A 12,167-nucleotide genomic window follows, 5' to 3' on the forward strand; every position below is an offset into this window, starting at 1 on the left:
TTCAATGAAGGAGCCCCCAGTCGTTCCGAGCTTCGTCAATTAAAAATGCTGTACCGGTCGTCTGGCTTCAGTATTCCTGCTTCGGGAATCTGGGATTCTCACCTCTGAGGAAAAGCCACCTACAGCACACTAAGCCGGATAAAATCAAAATTACATGTGCGTGACATAATCTGCCTCTTGTGACAAAACTTGGCACATGTTTTGTCGCCTATAGCATCACTGAAGCCAGACAGACAAGCGATACGGCATATTTAATTGACGGAGCTCAGAACGACTGGGTACGCTTTCACTGAAGCTTGTTTTGCTGCAATACAAGCGTGTATTGCAGCAAAACAAGCTTCAGTGAAAGCGTCCCCAGTCGTTCTGGGCTCCGTCAATTAAATATGCCGTACCGCTTGTCTGGCTTCAGTGTTGCTGCTTCAGAGCAATCTAGAAAATCTAGAATCCTCACCTTTGAACAAGAATGAACTGGCGCCTGCTGGCTTGTGGGCAGTGGAAACTGCAAGAGATTTGCGATTAGTTACGTCCAAGTAACAATTTTTTTGAGTAGCCAACTACAGCACACTCAAAATTATATGCACGGGACATAGATGCCTCATGCGACGAACTTCCTTCATCTTTGTTTTCTGTTAACTCTGCCCACCTTCACCACCCGCCTCCAATTTCTGTGCTACTTTTTAAATCTTGATTCCCTGGTTCCCAAAGGCCATGCCATGGCTTGTGCCAGTCACGGGTCTGTCAGCTCTGCAACCGGCGCCATTGTGGCAAAGACGCCAAAGCACCTGGCGCTTGATGTGCTCTTTTAATAATTTGAGCATGGCTCAAAACAGGTGTATGGGTGTCTGGTATGCCCTTTGCTTATTTGCGGATCGTTTCGAATCAGAGGGTAGGCGCTTCTGCGATCTGAGCGCATGCTCGGTTTTTTACAATAGTTGAAATTGAACTCTGCAGGAATCTTCAATCATAACAAACAGGATGTGCATGCCAAAAGGCATAGCAAATTAAACATCCACCGTCTATCTTTTTTCGGTTCTTGTCCGCAAGAAGCTGTCGTATATGTAGCCTTCCTTGCTTAAGCCACTCATCCCCAATGTCCCGGTTGGGTCTCGTCCTGAGGAATTGTCGGTGGAGACCTGAGGTGCAGTCAACATCAGATTAGACCTTTTGAGACAGAACCATATACTTGCTGGAAGGAAGTACACCCAAACGAATTTTAGACATGTCATTTATAGTGAGTTTTAAAATGAGAGGCCTGATGTAAAATGAGACGTCAATACTGACGCACCAATTTTGCGAACCTAAAATTTTGAAGGCCTTGTCCCCCTCGCTAGGGGGACAAGGTACATGAATTTCGGCATGTGGATGAAATTTTTACCTTAACATCCCGACTCAATGCCCATCCCCGAATATTCGACCACCACACTTTTAGAAAAAGATAACTTTTTAAAAAACACGGAGTCATCGACCACCCCTACAAAAGCCTGAACCAAGCCTACTCGTAACGTGGCTTGTTTGCTTCGTGCCGCCCCCAAGTTAATTCGGGCTTACAATGTTTTTTTTTTTCAAATGGAACCCACATTCTTAGTTTCGGTTTCACTTGTAGAGGCAGGTGGATACTTTTGTAAAGCTTCCTCCCTATGCGCTTCCGAGTCAACATTTTTGCAATGGCCAGCCCCCGGGCTTTGATTTTTGCGCTCCTTGACAAATGCTGAAACTCATATAGCAGTGATGTGATTGGCCTAAGCCGTTTTGGAGCACCTTTCGGAGCAGCCAAAACAGTGTTTTGGAGCATCAAAAGTAGCTTTTAAAGCAGATATTTTAATAATAATAAAAATATTTGTTTTAAATGCTGGACACGCGAAGGGAATCTTGCTCGCTGAAATAAACCAATTATGGTCAAGTTTGGCCACTTGGGAGTCTTTCAAGATGTAACTGAAATGCCAATGACATGACACATTTCTTTTTGTTTTTCGAAACATTCTGCAAAGCTGGAGCAAGCTTTGCTTTAGCTTAGGGTAGTATTGAATGTCCAATTTTAATGTCTCCAAAGAGACATTGCAACATCCCACAAGTGTACAGTGCTGTAGGCATTGCCAAGCAATTCCGAAAAACCGCTTGCCATCGTTTTACTGATTGCCGACGTGCCAGATTTTCGTCAAAAGTAATTAAATGTAAAACACTGAATTGCAAGCGTCCCGGCTGGTGCCTCTGTCGTGCAATTATGTTCGCATCGTTGGTTCGCATGCACGTGAGGGCAACTCCGGCAGGCCTGCAGGTGCACGTGCTTTGTCGCGCGAGCGAAACGGCTGTTTAATCGAAACCGAAAGCATGCCTCTCCGCTCCGTCCCAACTGGTTGCCAAAAATCTATGCAAAATGTAACTGCCCAGCATGCGACAAAAAAGTGAAAGCCGTTTACAACCCTGTAACGCCGAATTGGAGCGCAGCTCTTGAGGAGGAGGAGGGAAGGGTACTGGGGGGGGGGGGGTCAAGTGACCTTGGGTGGGGGTCACGTGACCTAGGGGGGTCACGTGACGATGACGATGCCGATGACGTCATCAGTAACGATGACGATGCGGATACCGATGACGTCATCAGTGATGATGACAATGACGATGCGGATGCCGGTGACGTTATCAGTGATGATGACGATGATGATGCGGATGCCGCCGACGTCATCAGTGACGTCACTGATGACGTCATCAGCGATGATGACGATGACGATGCGGATGCCGGTGACGTCATCAGTGATGATGACGATGACGATGCGGTTGCCGGTGACGTTATCAGTGACGTCATTGATGACGTCAACAGAGATGATGATGACGATGTGGATGCCGGTGACGTCATCAGCGATGATGACGATGACGATGCGGATGCCGGTGACGTCATCAGCGATGATGACGATGACGATGCGGATGCCGGTGACGTCATCAGTGATGATGACGATGACGATGCGGACGCCGGTGACGTCATCAGTGACGTCACTGATGACGTCATCAGTGATGATGACAATGACGATGTGGATGCCGGTGACGTCATCAGTGATGATGACGATGACGATGCGGATGCCGGTGACGTTATCAGTTACGTCACTGATGACGTCATCGGGGGTCACGTGACCCCGGGGGTCACGTGACTTGGGGAGCCACGTGACTTTGGTGTCACGTGACCCTGGGGAAGGGGTCACGTGACCTTGGGGTGACCTTGGGGGTCACGTGACCCCCGATGACCCTTGGGGAGGGGTCACGTGACCTTGGGGTGACCTTGGGGTCATGTGGCCTTGGGGGTCAAGTGACCTTGGGATGACCTTGGTTACGCCGACGGCGACGGCGACGGCGACGCCGACGGCGACGGCGACGGCGACGCCGCTCAAGCCGGGAACGGGCCCCTAAGAGCTGCGCTCTAAAAAGAGTCCAGCGCCGCGTGCTTGCAAGGCCGGCAGGCGAGGTACGAGCTAAACACAGAAAAAAAGAACCTGAGCGCATTGATGCAAGACATCGCGAGCCAGGGTCGCTTTGTGCAACGACTGAACTCGAGACAAACAAGCGTTCTCTGCGGGTTCAGCGTGCGGACATTCCCTTCTTTGCTTTAGCTCAGTTCAACTTTTCTTCAGAACACATTTTTCACGTACCGGGGTCCCTCTCGAAAGAAAGCCCACCAAGAGAAACCTAGGTAATCAATACTTCGACACAGCAGTCTTTGAGTTAGAGAGGGATTTTTGTAGCAGCGTATGTTTTAAACAAGAACATGAATGTTGATGAACATGCGGCGGTCCTTATGTTTCAGTTTAGGAAGCTCCATATCTGCAATGTCATGTGGCCGTTGATTTCAGGAGCGAGAGCTTCAGCTCAAAAAGCAACTCCCGCCGCGCCAAAACATGGTTTCGTTTCACAGCGCCACGTCATGGCTGGTACCCCGCACGCTAGCGTTGCAGCACACACACGCGCCAACATCTATCGTTAAAAAAAATCGCGAGACGAGACTATTGCTTACGAGACGACGAGAGCGTGAAAGAAGAGACGGCATGGCGGGAAAAGACCATTAAAAAAAACCATGGACGATTGATGCAGGATATTTTGTGTCGGGCGGCCGTTTGCGCCGCCTAGCTCATGCATGCTCAGTTACGGTACTTAGTTTAGTTTCGGCTTTGAAAGGCGACCAAAATTGGCTCTTTGGCACAGGCTCGGCGCAGATTACCCATATTTTGACAAAATATAGCAGGGTTAGCCCCTTGGTGCAGTTTGGCGCAATTGGCGCAGCCATCCCTTAGCAAAAAGTAATACATCTCAAATATATACAAGCATATTTTAAACATATTTCAAATGTATTTTACATTCACAAATTCATTAAAAATATGCTACAGATGTACTAACACAATTTTTACGAAATATTCAAAATGCATTTTGCAAAATGAATTAAAATACTTTTAATAATGCTTCACCGCAAGCACATTTGAAACACAATGAAAATGCATAAATGCAAGATAAATATATATGAAATATATTTCAAACGTGTTGTGTTAGTACAATAATAAATATATTCATAAGACATTATTAATATTATAAAAAGATACCTAGCAAGATGTATATTAAATACATTGTAAGTACATTATTCTATATATTAACTCTATGTACATTTATATGAAATTTTTTTGAAACTAGTGAAATGAAAACGTTGACTCACTTGTCATGTACCTCTAAGACAGCACACAGAGCCTTTGGGATTAGGTCGTTGACACAATCTAGCTGTGCTATAGCAAAAGAACTGTTTTATTTTTATTTTTCCAGCACTGTCATAAATGTGCATAATGAATAGTGGCACCATTCACTGGTAACTTTGCACCTAACCTCAGCAGGCTTGCATGTAGATGCCTTTGGTCATGAAAGCTTTTATTGTCATACGCTAGTACATGGAATATGCTTCTATTTGATCGATCACCACAGTGTATACTGCCGAAGGCTGGTTCAGAGGGGATTATTATTTTCATATTAAGAAACTCTAATGCTGAATCTTAAAGGGTAACTGCAAAGAAAAAAAAGTTTTTTTTTTTAAACAGCCTAATTGGGACAAGCATGTCACAAAACAAATGTTCCGCGAAAAAAAAGATTTTTTTTATCAATATTTACGCCACAGGACGTAATTTAGTAGAGTCAGAACCTCTCCACATTTGAAACTCCCGCTCTTTCGACCCCCGCGGAAGAGGAGTACGCCCCGCCCCTCACTCTCCTTGCGTTGCGGAGTTGAACCGGCGCAGCGTCTCGACTTCCGGCAAGATCTGGCAACTACGCCAGGCCGCGGTATTGTTTTGGTTGTTATGGTTTGACGCGGTTTGCGAGCACATGTGGCGAAGACGTGACCGGAGAAGTGCCCCTGTGATGTTCCCGGATGACGGAAAGTATCGTTCGTAATCGTCGTGAGCGCTTTGAAAGCGAAGGGAGTCACAGAATCCACGAGTGCGCAACCACAAGCCAAGGTTCATGACAGCGCTGCGTTGGTTTCGGCGCTCTCGTTCTGTTTGGTGCAACACGGCGATGCGACAGAGCTGAAACGTTCGTGGTGTGTGTAATGTGGCGGTGCTAACACGGAGCGCAAATTGGTTGTTGTGGGGTTGACGTTCAACCAGATAAGTCCCGTCGTCGTCAGCTGATCCAGTCAAACTGGTCCGGGAGGACGCTGGGAGCGTTTTTAAAAGTAAATCTGCCTCGTTCTGTTTCAAAATGTGGGAGTTTCCCGACGCATACCGTGAGTAAAAAGCTGCGGGCGTTTTCAACAAAATTACGTCGTTTTAATTGAACAATGGACTCCGAATTGTTGTCCTAAATCTGCCGTTTTTATGCTTCGTGTTGGACTGCGTTTGCACAGCGACGTGTTGCATCGTGCGGTGTGAATAAATTTGGGCACGATTTCGTACCTGCCTACCGATGCATGAACTGAGACCACTTTTTACGTAGTGAACATAGTGCTTTTTTATTTTCTGTCTAGTCGCGGACGTTAGGTGCACACGGGGCGAATCTCGACGGCCTCCAGAGCGATATGACGAGAACGTAACTAGACACGTTGGTCGCTACGCGAACGCCCGATTGCCTCCAGCCAAATGGCATTCCTTTCGGGGCGACATGGCTGCTGGAAGGCTCACTGTCGGGATCACGCATCTGACATCTCCGAAAAGTCAGCATTTGCACGCGCAAACAAGCAAAACAAACAAAAAAAAAACACAAAACACGCTAAGCAAGCAAAGAGGAAGACGAAAGAACCGCGCTATGAAAGCCAAAACCCCGCGTCGCTTCCTATCACTAACACCTGCGACAGCTGCTAAACACACACTACTTCACTTCAAGAAGTACCTGGGTCAGTACGAAACGACGAAACACTGATCACATTGGCGAAACGATTAGTCGAGGTAGGCGAGACAGGCGGGAGCAGAGACTTCGGCGGCCATGAAAGAATGGCGAAGCTTCTGTTTGTATGAATCCAAACGGAAGTGCCCGTCTTGTAAACCTTTTGTAAAGAATAATAACTCTCATCACATGGGTTATTCTTTAAACGTAAAAATATGCCGCTCAAAAGGAAATTGCGACATATAACAAAGGTTTAACAACCAAGATCTAAGCTGTCAATCAAACTCTTAGCCAATGAGAACCTTTTGGGATTGACGTCACATAATCACAACTTCGTGGCGCTTGATTTAAAACGGACGAAATAGCCGCAAACTAAAATGAGTCTCACGCAATAAATATTGCTGTAAAAAATGTTTTTTCTCGCGGAAAAATTGTTTTTTGACATGCTTGTCCCAATTAGGCTATTTAAAAAAAAACTTTTTTTTCTTTGCAGTTACCCTTTAAGGCTTGAGCAACGGCCCATGATTGATTAACAAGCGGAATCAGCTATTCTTTTATTACTATTTAAAAACAGAAAAGTCTGGTGTTCAAGAAGTAAATATCCAGCACAACTCTAAACCTTTATTTAATCCATTTCAATAATTACAAGCATGCTCCAATAATCATAACATCTTTATTGAGTGATGATAATGAATTTGGACACAGAAGAACATAATAGGTAAATAACAATTGGTTGTGTACAGTAGGCATTTCCCATTTGTACATGTAAAACCAAAATTCCAGGCAACAGCAACCAGCTGGCTCGCTTTGCCAATTTCCCAAGGGAAAGCACCACAGGATATAACAAAAGCTAACTCGTCCACAAAAGAAATTACCTAGCATACACAGGTACTAAGTGTAAGTCATTTTGGTTGATAACCGAAAATATCACAAGTTGATAACCATTATACAATATTTACACATATTTAAAACTCCACGGTTTGGCACACGCACCTGCAAACTACATATAAACTGTGTGTCTTCATAACCTATTCTGCAATTTTATTCTGTACAACAAAAAGAAGGAAGGCAGATGAACAGTTCTTCACATGCACTGGTTTGCGGAAACTGTGAACGGGATACTGACATGAGCTCTTGATCTTTCTGTTAAACATTTGATGAAGGTTGAAAAGGTGCTTGCACAGTGAAACCCCAACTACTTCCCATTAAAAACCTTACGCTGGCCTATGGGTCCCCAGTTGGTGGGTTCGAATCAGCCGAAGTGTCCTGAATTTGACGGAGGCTTGTTGCAGAGAAGGTACCATGTAACCGAGCTTTTGGGTGCATGAAAAAAGGTCCCTAAGTGATCTAAATTAAAGGGGCGGTGCAATGATTTTACAATTAAAAGAATTTGCCTCTCGTCATTTTTACGTTGTTTATCGTGTCCCGGAGGACAGAGAAAACACCTCCTTCATTAAAAATGTTGTGATTCCGCTGCATAATCGCAAAGCAAAAGTCGAGCTTTTTCCCCCGCCTGCAGCCCCAAGTGGCAGCCGAAGGAACTATGGCGAAAAGATTACGTGACCTTGCTCGGCTCTAAGCTGCAGCATAACACCCGCTAATGTCAGCGGAGAGAGGGAGAGGAAGCGTCCTCCGAGATAGCACACAGGAAGCTACACGGCACTCCGAATGACGTCACTAGGAGGGGGACCAGGTGTGACTCTGAAGGCTGGGAGTGAGTTGAGGGGTGCCCGAAATGCCAACCTTTATCTTTTTTACGCAACAACTAGGACACGCAGGCGAAATCGGTTTTTTGTTCTTTACTTCAGAAGTGTCAGAGGGCAACTTCCAGAAATCTCTGACCGAAGTGCGGAAATCGTTGCACCCCCCCTTTAACCCCGAGACCTTTGCTCGACTGTTCCAGATGCCTTTTATTGGTTCAGCAAGTAAGCACCTATATTGTCACGGATGACAGGCAACGATGCAGCAGGGATCAGTGGGGAACTGAAAGTTTAATGGGGCGAACTCGTGCCAAAAACAAAAGAATGGGTGTCGAGAAACGAAGAAGAAAAGCGAGCAACAAGGTATTGGCATGACACCAGGCTAGACTGACTCGGCAAAACCATGCCGGGTTTCTCATCTACTACACTCGGCAGTATGTCGAGTGTTTGGCATAGAATGTTCGAGCGGTGAACATTCGACCATGCACGCGGCACTATTTACCTTTTACTGAAGATCTTAAACATTTACAAAGAATCAGCTTTATGGGGCTTACTAAATTTATTGTCAACAGGATCTCATGTAACAAACTAACATTTCAATAGAAGAATCATGATGTTTGACAGTGCCTATTCTGCGAGGGTGCCATCCAGGAGATGAAGTTGGAGAAAATATCTCATGAAGCAGTTGGTGACGCCCAGAGGCAAAAGAGGGGAGTGGGAACTTAGCCTGCCTTAATCCTCTACTGCATTATTGTTATTTTGATGAAAAATATATTTCCTGTAAGTTTTGGGCCTATGAACATTGCTTTTAAATTATTTTTCTTGAATTCCTTGAGAAATAAGAGATTAGGGCAAAAATAGATTTGTGCCTTATATTGCAAAAAATATATATATATATATATATATATAATGTAAAAACTGGCATTCATATTCTCTGAGGTATTCTTAAAAGAGCAAAGACAAGCTTTGAAATTTTGCGTGTTAAGAACTTAAAGTGTTTGCTATAACATTTGGTAGGAGGAACCACCCATGTGCAAAGCAAGTTCAAAACCATGCCGTTATCCCTCGGAAACAGAGTGCATAAACCACATTGTGGACCATACATACCGGTAGCTGTTGGAACCAGAGTTATTATTACCCTGTCTGGATCAGCATAAAGTTCCATCAAAAATCATTGCTGTCATTTATTTTATGTACCCGGCGCTTACTTAAAAGTGACAATCGGATAGTCTAGAAATTTTGCATGGCACGGAAATAGGGTTGCCACTGTATTAGTCACAGTTAAGGGACCTGTAATGAGGCACATAATGTTTAAAATAATTAGGTTGTTAAATAGTTTTTCATAATGAACTTTTTAATTATTAAAAAGCCTCTGACACGCCAAAAAAATTTTTTTTTTCATGCTAGGCATTTAAAGGAAAGATGGGGCACTTCTACATTTGAGAAAAAACGCTTGAATGGCGTTCATTTCGCCTTTGAAATAATAGATATTCAAATTATATTTCAATGCGACGCGCCGGAGAGCCATACGAGCAATTTCAAAATAGGACTGAAGCCCCGCCTCCCTAGCCTTGGGCAGCCAAAAGATCCGTCGATGACGTCACGTACAGCGACTGTCTTTCGCGTTTTTCTCGCGTTTACCAATACTTTTGCAGCAAATGGTTTGAGTATTCGGGTTCACGGGGTAAAAATACACTAGAATTCACTTCTAACTCATTTTTTCCAAGAAGCTCAGTAGCTTCCCTTTGAATGGCATGTCAGGACATTACAAAAAAGTTGTTTGCCTATAGAGTTGCGTAGTTTTTTTTTATAAAAATAGAAATACGAGGCCCAATTCAAAGTTCCTGCCAGTGCACTTTGACGTAACAGTGTAACGCAAGGTGTCGGGGCGGTCAGAAGGGAGGCGTCGTCCTACGTCACTAAAGGTGGGTTCGCAGGAAGTCACGTAAGTTTCACTCCTCGTGCTCTCCGCGACCGTGCCTAAGACTTTTTTTTTCCTTTTTTTTCTGCTCTTTGTACGACGATTGTAGGACACGAAGTTTCAGTTCCACTAGCTCTTTATCGCTGCACCGTTGGTTAGTTTGCGTGCTGTAAAAGTTGAGGACGAAGGGTCAGTGGATCGACGTGATCGAGGTCAATGATGAAAGCGTTGCGAGTACAAGCCAGTGTACGAGTGCATGCCGTCAGTCCGATGATACAGAGCTATACTGGACACAAAAGAAGCTATCAAGTTTTGAAAAAAAAATTTAGAACGCTTGCAGAAATTAGGATTGCTAGCGTACGACACACCCAATTGCATTGCTGAAGGCTCGGACACCCAGGTCGTCGAATCATCGTACACTCTCCAGGCTGAATATGCCTGCCGTTTCTTGGAAATGCATGCAGTGTGATCTCTTCTTCAGTTGCTGAAATACCGGTCAGTCCCTCACACAGCACCTTCTAGGCATTGTAGTTGATCACGTCAATTCACTGACTCCTTTTCTTCTACCTTTACAGCAACATTAAGCGATGAAAAGCAAATAAAAGAAACCTTGTCTGCTTGAATCGCTCGTGGGGGTGCGGAGAATAACAAAAATATTTAAATAATTTTACACGCGCTCGCGGTAAGCACGAGGAGGCCTACAACTCACGTGACTTCCGGCAATGCCTCCCTTCTGACCGCCCTGACAGCTTGCGGTACACTGTTACGTCACAGTGTACTGGCAGTAACTTTGAATTGGGCCTCGTATTTCTATTTTTTATATGAAAACTACGCATCTCTATAGTGAAACAATTTTTTTGTAATGTCCTGACATGCCATTTCAACGCCTAGCATGAAAAAAAATTAAATTTTTTTGGCGTGTCAGAGGCCCTTAAAGAATAAGCACAAAGTTCCAATGAAAACTGCTAAATCAGTCAATTATAGAAAGATTGGGAGAATGTATGAAGTGTCATGTTGCGACGAAAGCCACCATATTGGATGCAGGCACAAGGCTGATAGAACGAAGATGAGATTGATAAGGAACGTAGAATCCTTGCAGGTGCAACATACTGTGGAATCTTTCTGGGACGCAGGAAAACAATACATGCGCTCCATTTTGTTTTGAATTTTACTGGTTTAGTGGTTTTTGATGATGCCCAGCAAGTTTCGAAGTGAAACTATATATCTATTTTTACTTATTAAAAAGTTATTCAAGTATATCTGTTAATTAGGCACCTAATTGCACAAGCCACCATGTTCCAAGTGGCTGCCAAGTCGGGGAAGGTTAATGGCAATATTAGAGGTGTGCTAATGCAAGTTCCCTTTCTTTAATATTGTTTGTCTTAGAAAAAACACTCATTATACAGTCATGTCTCACTGATATGGTCCCCATTAATATGGATGAAATTTTTGGCGACCAGTCTCTTGCCACGCAATTGTCCTGTTAATATAGAAACCCATGGTCCAAACTATAGAGGGCTATTTTGGGGATGAAAGGAGTAAATGCAGGCATTTTTGTCTCGTTATTATAGACACGGGCCCGCAAACGCCAGAAAAAAGAAAAAGTTAGTATCCCACAGGGGTTGTCTGTTGTTCATTGCTGGTCTTTATATTTTTGGGCTCGGGTCTATACAAACCCCCCAAAAAGAAATAAAAATTAGTGAACAGTAGAGGTCACAGTTTGAAGACACAAAAATCACAATAGTCCATTGTATGTTGGCCGTCTATTTTGAATGCGAGTTCACAAGCCCGAGCCCCATCCCCCATCCCCCCCCCAAAAAAAAAGGAAAAAAAAAAGAAAAAGAAAGAATAATTTGCAGGGGTGACATTATGTACCTGGAATTCACTATTGTCTGTTGTCCGTCGTGAGATAAGGCCTGCGCTCCTAAAGGTGGACGTTTTTTTTTTGGGCTTTCAAGCCAAAAACTGTCATTCCCTTTTAAGGATGACATACATGATGAATCACATTCCCTGTGCATAAGAGGCAAGACTGGACGCTTCTGTGGTCAGTTTGAAGGTGGAAAAGACGATAACAAAACGTAAGTAGAGAGAGCTATGCTTGTTACTTATTATTTTTGACTCCGATTCGTTATTATGGAGGATTCCCCTTATGGACAATTTTTCTGGGGAACAAAACCACTCATATTATTGAGACATGATTGTACTAA

This window comes from Ixodes scapularis, unplaced genomic scaffold (genome assembly GCF_016920785.2).
Source record: "Ixodes scapularis isolate PalLabHiFi unplaced genomic scaffold, ASM1692078v2 PGA_scaffold6__148_contigs__length_123643588, whole genome shotgun sequence".
Classification (NCBI taxonomy): domain Eukaryota; kingdom Metazoa; phylum Arthropoda; class Arachnida; order Ixodida; family Ixodidae; genus Ixodes; species Ixodes scapularis.